This window comes from Silene latifolia, chromosome 3, assembly GCF_048544455.1.
Source record: "Silene latifolia isolate original U9 population chromosome 3, ASM4854445v1, whole genome shotgun sequence".
Taxonomy (NCBI): Eukaryota; Viridiplantae; Streptophyta; class Magnoliopsida; order Caryophyllales; family Caryophyllaceae; genus Silene; species Silene latifolia.
In genome coordinates this window covers 33,739,693-33,756,084 of record NC_133528.1, presented here as the reverse complement: position 1 = coordinate 33,756,084, position 16,392 = coordinate 33,739,693, and the positions used below count along the sequence as shown (strand labels likewise).

The window sequence follows — 16,392 nt, the reverse complement described above, 5'->3', positions numbered from 1 at the left end:
TACTCATTGGTCCACACACATCGGTATGTATGAGTCGCAATAGTTCACTAGCTCGTGTTCCTTTACCGCTAAAAGGATTACGAGTCATCTTGCCAAGAAGGCAATATTCACATGTTCGATATGATTGATAATCAAATGGTGTAATCACATCAGTCGAAATTAATCTTTTGATGCGATTCTCGTTTATGTGACCTAATCGACAATGCCAAATGAACAATTCATTTGGATCACTTGATTTGAGTTTCTTTGATTGAATGTTGTAGATGTCATTAGTTGGATTCGAGGTTTCTAAAATGTAAATGCCATTAATGGAAGGAGCTTGGCCTATAACCAAGTCGTTCCTTGAAATAATACAATGATTATTTTTAATGACAAAACAAAAACCGTCTATGTCTTAACATGGCGATAGAAATAATGTTTTTAGAAAGTGTAGGCACATAAAAACAATTATGTAAATACAACTCAAATCCATTAGGCAAAGCTAATACATAAGTTCCCTTGGATTCGGCCGCTACTCGAGCTCCATTTCCAAGGCGTAGATCCACATCTCCTTTGCTAAGCCTCTTCACGTCTCTTAACCCCTGTAAATGATTACAAAGGCGAGAACCACAACCAGTATCCAGTACCCATGTCGTAGTGGAAGTATAATTTACATCAATAACATAAATTTCCTTAGGAATTTTACCCTTTGGAACGATGATTCCTTCCCTTATATGTCGCAAATATATAGGACAATTCCTAAGCCAATGTCCCATGCCATAGCAATAATGACACTCATCTTCAACTTGCTTGAAGTTTTTCCCTTTCTTTCCCTTCTTCTTGAACCTTTTGCCGTTAGAAGCAAGAGCTTGATTGCTTGAGCTCCCACTAGTTTTGGCATCTTTCTCTTCCAAAGATAAAGATCCTATATATTTTATGAGGCGGTCTTCCTGAGACCGGCTCACAAGAGATCTTGTAGTAGTAGATGGTCCATAAGAAGTGATGAAGTTTATGTTTCCATCCGAACCTATCCCAAAATGAAGTTCTCTAGTAGTGTCGAAATCATTGTTGAAGCAAACGTCGTCAAAAACATTGTGGCAAGACTCAATAGTTATCTGTGTAGTAGCGTTTGATGGATTCATTATAATGAACTACAAGTATGGAGGAAAAAGAAATATTAACATTTGTCTTTTTAATCATACTTGTAAATAATTTTAACAAGATATGAGCATTTATATAGTGACCTCTACCCAACTATAATAAATGATTCCAAGATCCAAATTCATATTAACTTGGGCACGCTTTGGCGATACAACCCTCATCAATATAACTCGGTGGATTAACTCTTTAATCGATTATACTTTTAGAACTCTTGGTCGATAAAATTACATTAATATTTATCTTTAGCCCAAAACACATCTGGCTATGGTCGAGAATACTTTTGTTGAGTTCAACCCAAATTTCGAATAAATGTGTCCATGATCCAAATCCACATTAACTTGGGCACGCTTTGGCAATACAACCCTCATCAACATGAATTCGGTGGATATACATTTATCACCCACTTCCCCTACGTAACAAGGTTTGTACCCCGGTTTGGCCGAGCGCACTCCCTCACGAAATAGGTTTTCATGGTTTCTACTTTTTGGTAAGGCTAAGTCTCAATTGTTTATTTTTAGCGAGAGGTCATGTCAATTTATTATCTATCACGTTTTAAGTGAACTAAAGCGGTGAACTATGATAATTGTAATTGACACGGTCGATAAACTCGATTTAAAATGCATGTTTAGTTATGGCGATTTAGCGATGCATGCAACATATAAATAAAATCCAAAGCATAAAAATAAAATCCTAGTATGACCTTCCTAAAATAGTAAATCTAATAAACTATTACAGATTCGGAAACCAACTCCTTTGGTCCCTTGAACTTCGGTCTTGGCACACACTTCAAGGAAACACTTTCTTTGATGGACCGCCTTCTCGAATGGCACCATCTTCAAGGAACTCCGGAATAATTAAATTACAAAATGAATTACATAATTTCCTATTATACATTTGTAATAAAATAAAAATAAATTTATTAAATTACAAAACGGTGATACGAGATCACAATAATTACAACCGAATCGATATTCCCATACATTTCGGGTAATACCAATTAAAACTAAGGCCATACTAAGTAAAATTACATAATTCAAAAATTACATAAAATTAAAATATGACAATCATAAATAAAATTCAGCATTATAATATGTATGAACATGCTAAATATTATGTTAAATTGCCTTTAAAGAGCCAATATCGTATATTAATCGGTTTTTACGGATTTACGTGATTTAACTTATTAAAATCACAATAATTACATAAATTCATATTTATGTACAAGTTAATTACCCTAACCTTCTTAGGACTCAAAACTTAGTCTTCACTAATATTTTGACAATAACTCAACTTGATTTCTTAATATTGTTCATTATGGACCAAAAATACAAAATTTATGCTATAAACTTCAAATTAAATCATAAAAATTTCAAATAATTTCAAAATTTTAAATTTAAACTCATGAACATTCTGGAAAAATACCATGACACTCATAATGTTCAAAACTTAGGTTAAAAATTTCGAAAAATTATCGAGAAAAACAATGTTGCAGTTTATCGGTTTTAACAAATATGATCATAAAAATATGAGAAAAATTATTTTCATCAACTTTTCACTTTTAAATCTGAAATATATGATAAAATGCAACATTTGATGTTTTTCCTTTAGTCATGAAGTATGTTTTAGCATTATTACTAATTATAGTCACTATTTATGTGATGTTTCATCAAAAATTCATAAATCATGCAAAAATACTTTATTATATCCAAATATTTTACACACATCTTGTAAAATTGCATATGACAACATACTAAATTTCCATGACCAGATTCGAAATATAACTCATATTAACCTATTTACCCATTTAAATACGATTTTAACTTATAAAATTCATATTTCGAGCAAAATAACTTATTTTAACATGAAAATTTACAGGCCATCAGTATGTATTACATGTGAAAACATATCCAAAAACCACTGGAAAATTCGAAGTTAGGTATTTTTCGTTCAAAAATGACATTTTTCCTCATAAAATCGCATTTTAATGCCAATAATATATCAAATGAACAATAAAATCCATAAATAAACCAAAATGTCCTAAAAATCACTTAGGACCAGAAACTTTTAACATGCAAAGTTATTTTTAGGTTTATCTTCATAAATCCAAATTAATTAGTTTTGTATGTTAATCTTTTAACTCGTAAAACCATAAACCGATTTGCATGCAAACAACCTAAGGTACTCATTAGTATTCAATAATCTCATTAGTATACATATTCATATATGAAACAATTTATGTGGTCATAAAATAAATACAAGATCTTATGCATGCAAACTTAATAAAAGGAGATGGAAAAATCGATTTCTCACCATCTTATTTTCGGCCATTTGGGCACCAACAAGATCTCCTTCTTGTTAGTTCTTGAGCTTTCCAACAATGGATGAACAAGGTTCAAATTAGAACCTCTCCCAAAAGCATATACCCAAGTAATACTCTTAATAACCAATACTATTATGAACTAGTAATAATATTAGTCTTACTTAAAATTTGACACAAAAATAATTTGTAATTGCTCTTGAATATTTCGGTCCAAGAGGGAGTATTTGTGAGGTTTTATTTCTCTAAGATTTTCACAAATTGTAGAGAGAATGAATTTTGTTACACTAGAAAATATTAGGTAAAGTAGTGAATGAAAAATTAGAGGAATCCATTTGGTTCCTCATAGTGGAAAATCGGTGGGAGGGTGGTAGAGGGGAGCCAATGCATGATGCTCATTTTTTTCCCAAGAAAATAGGTTTGCATGGCTACTATTAGGTGAGTAATCATTTTGTTTTTAGTCATTTAAAATATAAAAAACACAACCCCACTATTCCCTTCAAAAACCGGTTATCCCATAAAATGGTAGTCCATTTTATTTTTGTCATTTGTCAATTGTGACATATGTGACATGTTACATTATAATGCATTTTTAACATATTAAAAAATCATCATAATAATTAAATATGTCACATACAAAAATAATTGGTAATTCACAATTACTTGTACCAAAATGGGTCATACAATTATAAACTACAACAACTTATATTTATAATAAATTATTCATTCTATTTCAATTGTTTCGTAAACAATATTTTAATCTAAGTAATGAAACAATTCGATTACTTAGACCGTATCTAATTTAATCGAATTACAATAAGACACGTTAACTTTACTCACAAAATCACCCGTCAATTTTAAGCAATTTAATTAACTCGTATCGGCATACGATTAATTAAATAATCAATTAAGAGTATTTCCCTATAGGTATGACCTAAGGGGATCAACTGATCACCACCGTCGCACGACAGTAATGTCAAACTCTAGTCAGCCAATCATTACCGATATGTGTGGACCAGTTGACTGTAAAATATTACTTCCCACATGTATTTTTAAAATGAGATTTGAACATGTGATCATTATGATCAACAGTTGTGATCGCATTATTGTCGGAAGACACTTATTCCAACAGTTTTTAAGACCCGTTAGATTTGAAAACCAGAGGGGAGACGAGCGGATAGGCTTCGGGACGCTCGGATTCTTCGGTTTCTGGGCTCAGGAAAAGTGCACTGGGGACGAGCGTCTTATAGGCAAGACGAGCGGGTTCTTAAACTGGGACGAGCGTCCTAAGTTGGAGACGCTCGGATTCCTTTCCAGGGAGAAATACCAAAAATTAACAGTGTAAAGACGAGCGGATTTCTTCTGGGACGACCGTCCAGGCTGAGACAAGCGGATTCTTTGTTAGGATGCTCAGATTCTCAGTCAGACCCAAAAGTTGATTTTCCCAGCTTCACAGGTCGAGCGTCTTTGACCCTGGACGCTCGGGTTCTCTTCAAGACGATCGGATCCTCGTCGGGTCGCTCGGATTGTCCCTTTTTCTCACGGATTCAGGTCCATCCGTGGGTGCTTCGTAACCCGTGTCATTCATTCTTCATTTCTTGTCGTCTTCATTATGGGGGCACTACAAAGGCTTGGATAGCCTAGGAAATTGCTATCCCCACACTAAGGTAAAACGCTACACATTAATAAACTCATAAGTCCCTCCCTCACTTCTCTCAAAATGATGAAAATCTTGATCGAGGCATAAAAATGTAAATGCAAAATTGACAAAAATGCAATACAATAATTAAAATACAAGTTATGAAGTTAGAATATTTACAAGTGGTGGTTTAGAGAGGACTCCCCCAAACTCTCATCCAATAATGAGATGTCAAGGGGGCATGTTCAAGGTGTTGTTGATGTTGCTCAACACCTTGAAAAAGTAATCGAAAGCTTGTTCATTGTCATGATAAAGATCTTCAATAGACCTTTGCACTTGTTGTTCTTCATGGTGGTCTTGGGCCATAGCATTACCGATATAGGGATTGAATATCCCTTCAAACTCATCATCCCAATGACCGCATACTTCGTCTACTTGATCCCTAAAAATGTCATGAGTTGATGAAGGCAACTCTCCTTCTTTCTTATCTTGGCCAATGAGGCCTTCTTCTTCACTTGTCATGAGTGAGATTTTCAGGCTCTCTTTGTTGCAATTTCCTTGCTCTTTTGATGGAGCATCATCCACTTTCTTCTTCCATTGAAATGCCAACTTCTTTCTATCATCTTACCGGCTATAGTGATCAACCATAAAACATGGCTCATGTAATCGTGGAGCTCTCATTGTCTTGTCAAAATTGAAAGTGATGGTTTCATCTCCCACTTCAAGGGTGAGCTCTCCATGTTTTACATCGATCACCGCTCCCACGGTGTGTAATAAAGGTCTTCCTAAAATAATAGGAATGTTGGAATCTTCTTCCATGTCAACAATAACAAAATACACCGGGATAAAGAACTTGCCAATTCTTACTGGCACATCTTCCCATACCCCTAAAGATGTCTTTGTTGATCTATCCGCCATTTGAAGTGTGATATTAGTGCACTTGAGTTCTACCATTCCTAGCCTCTTACACACCGAATACGGCATAACACTCACACTTGCCCCAAGGTCACATAAAGCTTTGTTGATCGTGGTCTCGCCAATAGTGCATGGAATGGAGAAACTTCCCGGATCCTTTAGTTTTGGAGGTGAACTTCCTTGTAGGATGGCACTACTCACTTTAGTGAAAACAATAGTATCAAGCTTCCGGATGGATTTCTTCTTCGTAAGAATATCTTTCATATACTTTGCATAGGCCGGAACATGATTGATTAATTCCGTAAATAGAATTGAGACTTCCAAATTCTTCACAATCTCCATGAATTTTCCAAGTTGGTCATCAAACTTAGGCTTAGCTTGACGACTTGGAAATGGAAGTCTAATCACAATAGGCTCCTTCTCTTTAGCCTTCTCTTCATCCTTCTTTGAAACTTCTTGAATGGTGGGTTCTTCTTCTCTAGAGTTTTCAACAACTCTTTCCTTGTCACTAGCATTCACAACATCTTCATCAACGGGCCTCTTCGGCCCTTCATACCTTTGTATCACTCCTCAAATGTATGGCACTCACCGATTCTTGTCTTGGGGGATTACCTTGAGGTGGTAATTGCCCCTTTTGTCTGTGTGAACTGGAAGATGCTAATTGAGACATTTGGATCTCCAACATCTTTGTGTGAGCTAGTATATTGTTAATGGTGATGTCTTTTGCTTGGCTATCCTTTTGCATTTGAGTGAAAAACTCTTGTTGGCTCTTTTGCATTTGGAGGACCGCTTTTTGAACATCAAAACCTTGGTCATTTGGTTGAGTGTATGGAGTTTGATTTTAGTAACCTTGGTTTTGGTTATAAAAGGGTCTTTGAGCTTGGTTTCTCATTGGACGTGGGGTGTATGTTGGTTGAGAGTTTTGAACATTTTGGCTTTTATATGAGAAGTTGGGATGAAATTTGGTGTTTTCATTGTAATAGTTGGAATAAGGGGTACCACTCTTGTATGCTTGGAAAGCATTCACTTATTCCCGTACATTCACTTTGGTCATGTCCCAAAGTTCCACAACTCTCACATATTCCACTTGGAATGGATGAAGATGCCACCATGGCATTAACATGTTGCTTAGGTGATTTTGAGGTTTCTTCAAGTTTAGCCATAACCTTTTCAAACTTCATGTTGATGGTATCAATATGAGCACTAAGTTGAGCACCCAATTGAGTAATAGAGTCCACTTCATACTTTCCTCCTCTAGTAGCCTTCCGATGTCTACTATATTATGAGTTATGGACCGCTATTTCCTCAATCTTGTTCCATGTTTGATTATCATCAACTTCGGTGAACATACCATTTAATCCCATGTTGAGAATGTTTCGGGAGTCTTCATAAAGGCCATTCCAAAAATTTTGGGCCAAGAACCACTCGCTAAGTCCATGATGAGGACATGAGCGACAAGTTCCTTTGAATCGCTCCCAAGCTTCATACAAATATTCTTCGTCCCTTTGTTTGAACCCCGTGATTTGGGCTCTTAGCATGTTAGTCTTTTCCGGAGGGTAGAACTTTTTGTAGAAAGCAAGTGCCAATTTCTTCCAAGAGTCAATACCAAGAGTAGCCTTATCATGGCTCTTTAACCATTGTTTCGCGGTACCAATCAAAGAAAAAGGAAATAAGACTCATCGGATTTGGTCTTGAGTAATCCGGTTTGAGAAATAGCATAACAATAGTCACAAAAAGTCTCCATGTGAGAATGAGGGTCTTCAGTAGGCATCCCCCCAAATTGGCTTCTTTCGACTAATTGGATAAATGCGGATTTTGCAATGAAATTACCGATCAAATGTTGTATTGTGGGAGTACCATTTGGTAGGTTCTCCTCGGTTGGTACGGAATGTGATGAATATTTAGGCATTGTGGGTTGATTTTGTGGTGGGTTATGTGTTGGGTTATCTTCTCCTTCTCTTGCAAAAGGGTTGATGAACTCAATATTATTTGGTTGAATGTCCACAATCTCACCAATACCTCTCAAAGTATTTCTAGCAAGTCTTCTATTGGTTGTCAAAGTTCTTTCAATTTCGTGATCAATGGGTAACAAGTTACCTTGTGATCCTCTAGACATGCAAAATATCAAAAGACTTGAAAAAAATTAGAATAAACCTTGAGAAGTTTTACTTCCCCAAGGGAAAGAAAGACACAACTAAGAATAATCCAAAGAAAATCAAATCAAGTTAACACCGTCCCCGGGAACGGCGCCATTTTTGGTTCGTCGGTTTTGTTACTCGTCATCAAAAGTTACCTAGACCAAAACAATATTTATAACTTCACAAACTACTCTACTATTAGTAAAGAGGTAAGTAAAGGTCGGATCCCAAGGGACGGGTATTAATGTAGGATTTTCGATTGCAAATGGTCGTATCTAAGGGTGTCACAATTTGGGTTGAGATAAAAGATCACTAAACTAAATAACAATGGAAATAAACAAGCAAGATGATTAAAATGAGATGCAAACAATTGATTAAAAGCACTAGGGTGTCATGGGTTCATAGGGGATACATGGGAATTGATCATACAAACATATTCTCAAATTATAAGAAAGCAATTATTGTTGTGATAGGATCGAGTTGGTTTATATCTTACAATCCTAGGAAGGTTTGGGTCCCAGAGCCGAATCGATTAGATTGTACAACACCTACAAGTCGACTTAATCCTCCCTGCTCAACTATATGCATGGTCTAATGAGACTCGAGTTGATTTATGTCTTAAAAGTCTCATTGAATAGGTAAGTGATGGGTAAAAAATGTAAGGATTCATAGGCTCGCATTTCATCAAACATAACATGTGTATAAGTTGAGATCACAACAAGCAAGCAAACAAATAATGTGAACATATTAGATTAAGTATGAATCATCCCCCATGTTGGTTTCCCTTAATTCCCCATTAACCCTAGTTAAGAGACTACTCACTCATTATCAAGTTTAACATGCTAACAAGGTTGTCAATCATATTAACAAGGCAAAACATGATGAATGAATGGAAATGATTAACAATAATTAAAACAAGGATTAAGAGAGAATTATACCTAAAGATGATTCCAAAATAATAAGCAAAGAATAATAGAAGTACTTGATGATTGATGGAAGGTTGTCAATCTCCCAATAATACCCAAATATTCTTCAATTACCCAAAATAAATGATGAACAATAGAGAAATTAAGGAAAGATTAAGAAATGAGATTTGTATTAAACTAAATTAAGAGTTGATTACAAGATTAAGATGAGATTAAGATTGCATAAGAGGAACATGAGAAGGATGTCTAATCTAATTAGTACAATGGGGTATTTATACTAAGGATTTGGTACATAAATTAGGGTTTCTAAGGGCTTAAATGACGATTAAGACCCTTAAGAAAAGTTGAGGAACTGCTCCTCTCGAAGAAGATGCGCATATCCGTTTTGGTGGTCTTCATGGAATATGCTCGTCCTGAGCGGACTGAGGAAGAGACGGCTTGCACTGGAAAGGAATCCGAGCGGCTTGCTGAGGGCGACGCTCGGATTGAGAGGGGTCAGGACGAGCGGACGGGCCACGGGACGCTCGGATTGTGGCAGGCGAGGACGCTCGTACCGTGCACTACGACGCCCGGATTGTTAGCCAGTCAACTTCTCTTCTTTTCTTTCTCCAACAATCCTCAAGGATCTTGTTGGAGATGCAAGGATCTTCTCATCATTGCCCATTCACTTCATTATTTACATAGGCCTTCTAGTCTTGTCTTCCCTTTGATGCATGGTAATTAGATTCGATCAATTTAGCACCATTTTGCCATGAAAATGCAAGGTTCTTACTCTTTTCCTACCAAGGGATCAAAACCACAAAGAATATGCAAAACGAAAGACTAAAGATAGTAAATGACCCAATTATGCACTAAAAAGTATAGGAACGAGGCTAATTCGGGGACTAAATATGCTCTAAAATGAGTCACATCAGCAACGGGTTGTTTTTAACCGTTTTCGTTTTTAATTTTTTTTTTCTTTTTTTTTTTTTAAAATTTAGCTTGTTCTAGCAGTTGCTGAAATGCTATTTTTTCAGCAGCGTTTGTAGCATTCTTTGGAATGCTATTTTTTAAATTTCTTCTGCTGAAAATAGCATTCCAGCAGCTGTGCACAGCAAAAATTCAATCCTGCATCAAAATATTACACCCCGTGATCAATTAAACCAAGTTTCAAAACAGTACAAACAAGATGATCAAAAGCCAAAACACAACTTCCTCAAAAAAACAAAAGAAGCCAATACACAATGGCTCTATATATACACACACACACATGTACATAAAGCATGAGCAAACTATTGAGACTCCGTTAATGAAATAACATAACTGGCCCACATATTTCTCATCCGATTGATGTCCGCTGGCGAATATTCTGGGGCTTTGTTGACTATTAGTGGAAACTACAATTCAAAATATATATAATCAAAATAGATATAATACATGGAAGTATACAGAATTGAACTCAGTTTACATCTGAAATAGTTTTAAATCACACTAACCCGTATCGGAATGGTAGAAAGTTTTCCGTCGATAACCTTCCACATGGAGTGACAAACGTAAAAGGCGCATTGTTTGTCGTCTGGTGCTTTAAGAGACTATTATATAAATCACACACAAATCAGCTGAATTAGATAATCAACCTCTCGCATAAACATTAATTAAATGGTACGAGTAATTATTAAGAATACACTTACTATTGGCGTGATAAAATTGAGATCAGTGTTGCTTTCATATTTCCCAAATGGACATAATCTTTTTTTTTTTGCTTCAAAAACACTAATTCATAAATAAACACACATGCCATTATTATTTGCATATATATGGCTCAATTCATACAATAACAAATGACATTATTGAAGGTTGTAAACTTACTCAGTTATCATCCTTACACAACTGTCAGAGGGTTTGTCTTCGCGAGAGTCAATCCAGTACACTGTTTTTGTTTCCACTTGGATTGCCAGTAGCACCCAATGCTTCCTATTCATTTTGAGACATTGAACTGTTAGTTCATTTACACACATTTAAGCATGTTAATAATAAATTTATAGAACCGTGATTCATTACAACAATCACGTACTATACATACATATTCTCATTGTAGGGGGCAAGCCATAGTTTTTTGGACGACATCAACCGACGAGCGATACTATTGATTTGTTCTTCGTATGAAATTCTGTTAACAGAGAACGCCTTAGGACTCAAGAATCCGTAGGCGTGACTAGGGACCTTCCACTCACCAAACTGATTATTGAAGTACCTATCACGCCACATGGAACGAAGATTGTTATTGTAATTGATAATTTTAACAAACATCATTATTCGTAAATGGAAATGACTTAATAGTTATATTAATAAAATTTACTTCATCCAAATCAAAATGTGAACAACATCTAAATTGTCAAGGTCGACAAATTCCATCGATTTGCTTCGGGTCCAAAGATGGCTATATCACCGCGCCCATAACTTCCTTTTCAATGCTAATCATGACTGCATCACCTGTAGGTGACCTCTTTACAGCCAGGTTGTGCAAAGCCTTTAGCGAAGCAGTTTTCATCTTTTTCTTATATTCACACGATTCATAATAAGAATCATAAGCAGGCTTGCCTACAACAACTTTCGTTAACGTAGTAGTAACTACTTTAGCTGCCATCATGACTTTGCTTAAGTTCTGCAAATGTAAAGATTAAAGTAGTTACGATATGTTAATATTCGTACCCTAATATATTTAAAGAACAAGTGACCCCTTCAGTAAAGATTAACGTCTGCATATAGGTACCTCGGGGATGACAACATTGATGAGTTTGTCAGGTCATTGCACATAAGAGCTTAGGGCTTCGTTCAAATAAGTGACCCCCTTAGTAGGAAATGGTACTTGTACTTCCCCATACTCGTCTTTATATAATTGGGACACTTCCACTTTCCTGCAATTGCGACGAAGGGGTATACCATGAACCTTAACTTCCTGAAGCCGGTCGTAATTGAACACGTATCCCCTGGCAACAACAACTTTCTGTTTCCCCTGTAAATAGGACAGACGACAAGCCACCTTGTAATCAAGCTTCGCGTCAGCTTTAATCAATTAGTACACATACAATCACTACCTTTAATAAATTTCCTAGGTAAAAAACATGTATGATATGAATAATTATAAACTAGCAGCTATTACCTTTTTCGGTGTTGAGAAGAACATCTGATCATCAATTACCTCCACTTCATCCTGTGTCACGGCCTTCCTGGCATCCTCTTCCTCTTCAACTGCCTGATATCGATCCTCGGCTCCCACTTCAGTCTCCCTTTCCCATTTCCTTCTCCCTTGTCATGTCATCCCCGGCTTCCTTCTGTACATTAACACTTTTCCATATAACACATACTGATTTTCCAAATCATATAACACACTGTATATAAGACAAATATTATTACCTCTTTTTCCTCCTCCTCCTCCTCCTTCTCCTCCTCCTCCTCCCCCTTCTCCTCCTCCTCCTCCTCCTCCTTCTCCTTCTCCTCCTCTTTCTCCTCCTGCTCCTCCTCCTCATGTGTTTCCTTTATGACTTCTTGAACCGTTTCCAACTCCTTTTCTGATGGATTTTCCCCAGTTTCCAACATTCTCATCATCAACCTGGCTATTTTATGTAGCTGTGTAGTAGAAATTAATGTCAGCATATTGGTTCGAAGGTTTAAAACTCGTCGTCAAAAGTTACCCAACCAAAACAATATTTATAACTTCACCAACTACTCTTAGTAAAGAGGCAAGTAAAGGTCGGATCCAAAGAGACGGGTATTGATGTAGGATTTTCAATTGTAAATGGTCGTGTCTTAGGGTGTGACAATTTGGGGTTGAGATAGGAGATAAATTAAAACTAATCAACAATAAAAACAAAGCAAGGTAGATAAAATGAAGGTGTAAACAATTGATTAAAAGCACTAGGGTATCATGGGTTCATAGGGGAATACATGGGAGTTGATCATACAAACATGTTCTCAAATTAAAAGCAAGCAATTATTATTGTGATAGGATCGAGTTAGTGTATATCTTACAATCCCTAAGAAGGTTTGGGTCCCGGAGCCGAATCTATTAGATTGTAAAACACCTACAAGTCGACTTAATCCTTCCTATTCAACATTATGCATGGTCTAATGAGGCTCGAGTTGGTTTATGTCTTACAAGCCTCATTGAAAAGATAAGTGATGGGTAAAAAAATGCAAGAATTCATAGGCTCGCATTTCATCAAACATAACATGCGCATAAGTTGAAATCACAACAAGCAAGCAAACAAATTATGTGAACATATTAGATTAAGCATGAATCATTCCCCATGTTGGTTTCCCCTAATTATCCATTAACCCTAGCTAAGGAAACTACTCACTCATGATCAAGTTTAACATGCTAATAAGATTGTCAATCACATTAACAAGGCAAAACATGATGAATGAATGAAAATGATTAACAATAATTAAATCAAGGATTAAGAGAATTATACCTATGAAGATTCCAAAATAATAATGCAAAGAATAATAGAAGTACTTGATGATTGATGGAAGGTTGTCAATCTTCCAATAAACCCAAATGATCTTCTAATTACCCAAAATAAATGATGAACAATAGAGAACTTAAGGAAAGATTAAATATTGAGATTTTTATTAAGACTAGATTAAGAGTTGATTACAAGATTAAGGAATGATTACTAATTGATTACAACTTGATTACTAGATGATGCTAATCTAGGTAGTACAATGGGGTATTTATACTAAAGATTAAGTACAAATATTAGGGTTACTAACGGCTTAAATGACTATTAAGTCCTTAAGAAAAGTTGAGGAAATGCTCCTCTCCAAGGAGATAAGCATCTTCGTTTTGCTAGTCTTGCCATGATCCGAGCGACTTAAAAACAGGCACGGGCTCTCTGGAGTACGATCCGAGTGGATTGTCAAGGGAGACGCTCAGATCTTCTTGCTTCAGGACGAGCGTCTTGGGCACGGGACGCTCGGATGGTGGTGGAGGAAGACGCTCGGATCCTCTGTGATCCGCTCGGATCCCTTGGCAGGCTGCTTTTCTTCTTTTCTTCCTTCATAATCCGCGAGGATCAATCCGAGCATGCAAGGATCCTTTCGTCATTGCCCGTTTCACTTTATTATCTACATAGGCTATCTAGTATTGTCTCCCCCTTGATGCTTGGTCATTAGGTGCGATCAATTTAGCTCCATTTCGCCATGTAAATGCAAGGTTTGCACTCCTCTCCTACCAAGGGAACAAAACCTCAAAGAATATGCAAAATGGGAAACTAAATATAGTAAGTGACCCAATTAGTACTAAAAAGCATAAAAACGAGGTAGATTCGGGGACTAAATGTGCTCAAATATGAGTCACATCAAACATCCCCAAACCGAACCTTTGCTCGTCCCGAGTAAAGAGGTGACAAAAACTAGGACCCTTATTCAAACTAACCTACTAATATAGCCGATGTGAGACAATTAGCGGGTCTCACTCTGCCCCTTCAACTCACAACAAGACAACCATGAGGTAGGATGCCTTCTTGCAAGGCAAGGTGGGTCTTGCCAAAATGGCGATACATCCAATCATAAAAGCACATAAATCAAGTAATGGATGCATCTACAAAAATGAATAGCCACTTTCCTCATCTAAGTGGCAGAAATTATCTACAAGGGAAGCAATCTAAGGGTACACATTCTATCATATATACGGTTTCTTCAAACTACTAAGCTTAGAAGGATACCAATAAATCACCTCCAAGTTGTGTCAAGCTAGGGTACCTTTGTCCTCAATCGTTAAATATTTTCGTCAAGAGGATGCTCCCTATGGTGTTACAAACACTGGAGGATCGCGGAATTCCCCTTATTGCCTAGACAAGATGAAGGGTCGTCCCCTCTCTACCATGCACAAAAGTGGATACGATGGAAAAGGAATCAATAGAATTTGAGTTTTATGTGGGAGTTTGCTTTTTATTGTTTTTTTTCCCCCCAATTTCTTGTGGCATTTGACATTTTGAGAACAATTTCTTTTTGCCATTTCTTTTGATGTTTGGCATTTCAACACTTTGACAATTTCAACTTTTTCTTGCATTTTCTTTTGAACATTTTCAAAGCTACCCCATTTGTAGTGAGGGTGATTGTATTTGAAGCATAAGAGTTTTCACTTTTGTTACTCCTCTTTTCTTTTTGATGCAATTGCAAACTTTTTGACTTTCATTTCAATTCTTGAACTCAAATTTGAACAATTTTTATGCCCATTCCCTTTTTGATGACAAAAATGTGGTAGAATATGGATGATGGTTGCATGGTTTCAAGGGTCACCTTGGAATAAACGGTAGCCTATGAGTTATCACACTACAAGGTACTCTTGACTAGGCCTTAATCCGAGGGCCAAAGGATACTAGCATGACACATCCTAGGGTGTTTTACAAGTATCCTAACAAACAAAGTCTCAAGAAGAAAAAGTATCTACAAGGGCCTATATACACTTGTCAAGTTTCCCAAATAGATGCTTTCACAAAAAGTTTCCTAAGTGCAACTATATGTCGTGATGCAACTAACATTTATACAACCTAATGCATATGCTTCTACCAACTAGTATGCCATATAATCTAAATGCAATCCTATAATCACATTGTTTATACCGCATCAATCAAAATAAAGCCACATAGTCATTAACATAAAGAGGAAAAAGGAGATTGGAAAGATCATACCATGCGGTCTTCAATATCCTCATGTCTCGGATGTGGCGTAGTCGATTAATGTGAAAAAGGATAAACAAACAACCAAACAAACAAGTATATACAATATATACAATTCTAAACTATAAGGGTAATGAAAATGTTTTTGGGTTTTTCAAAAATTTTCAATATCGACATTCAAGGTTGACTTGAGATAGATGAAATCAAGTTCGGTGAAGTGATTAGTCCCCTTCCTAGCAATAAGAGTATTTCCCACAACCTTGTGCCACACCCTTATGTCCGGGAGATGAACATAAAGGGCACGACATTCATGGAAGGACTCGAATTTCCTCCCGGTAATAGCTTTCCAGAAAGGGGCGGGATCATATTTTGTTGAAGGTTTCTTCACATATGTCGAGTCATTATCAAGACCGAAAACTTTGCCAAACTCATTAAAGGACATCTTCATATCCACATTATCAAGGCGGAATTCAATATTCGTTCGAGTCTCCACCTTTGTAACTTTCAACAAACTTAGAAATTCCAAGGTGAGGGAGGGGTAGGTCAATTCTTGCATATTAAACAATGTAAGCAACCCCATAGACTCAAAGAAATTCTTCGTTCTTTCAAGGACACCCAATTTGGTCAAGGCATCTTGGCAAATAAACTTGGT

The 16,392-nt window shown here is 36.5% G+C and overlaps 1 non-coding gene across 1 annotated transcript; it reads left to right on the top strand.

Moving 5' to 3' along the window:
• The first annotated feature begins 7,442 nt into the window (after positions 1 to 7,442).
• Positions 7,443 to 7,549, top strand: LOC141650815 (small nucleolar RNA R71). Its single transcript, XR_012546829.1, has one exon. It is a non-coding gene; the product is annotated as a small nucleolar RNA R71 (small nucleolar RNA).
• The last annotated feature ends 8,843 nt before the right edge of the window (positions 7,550 to 16,392 follow it).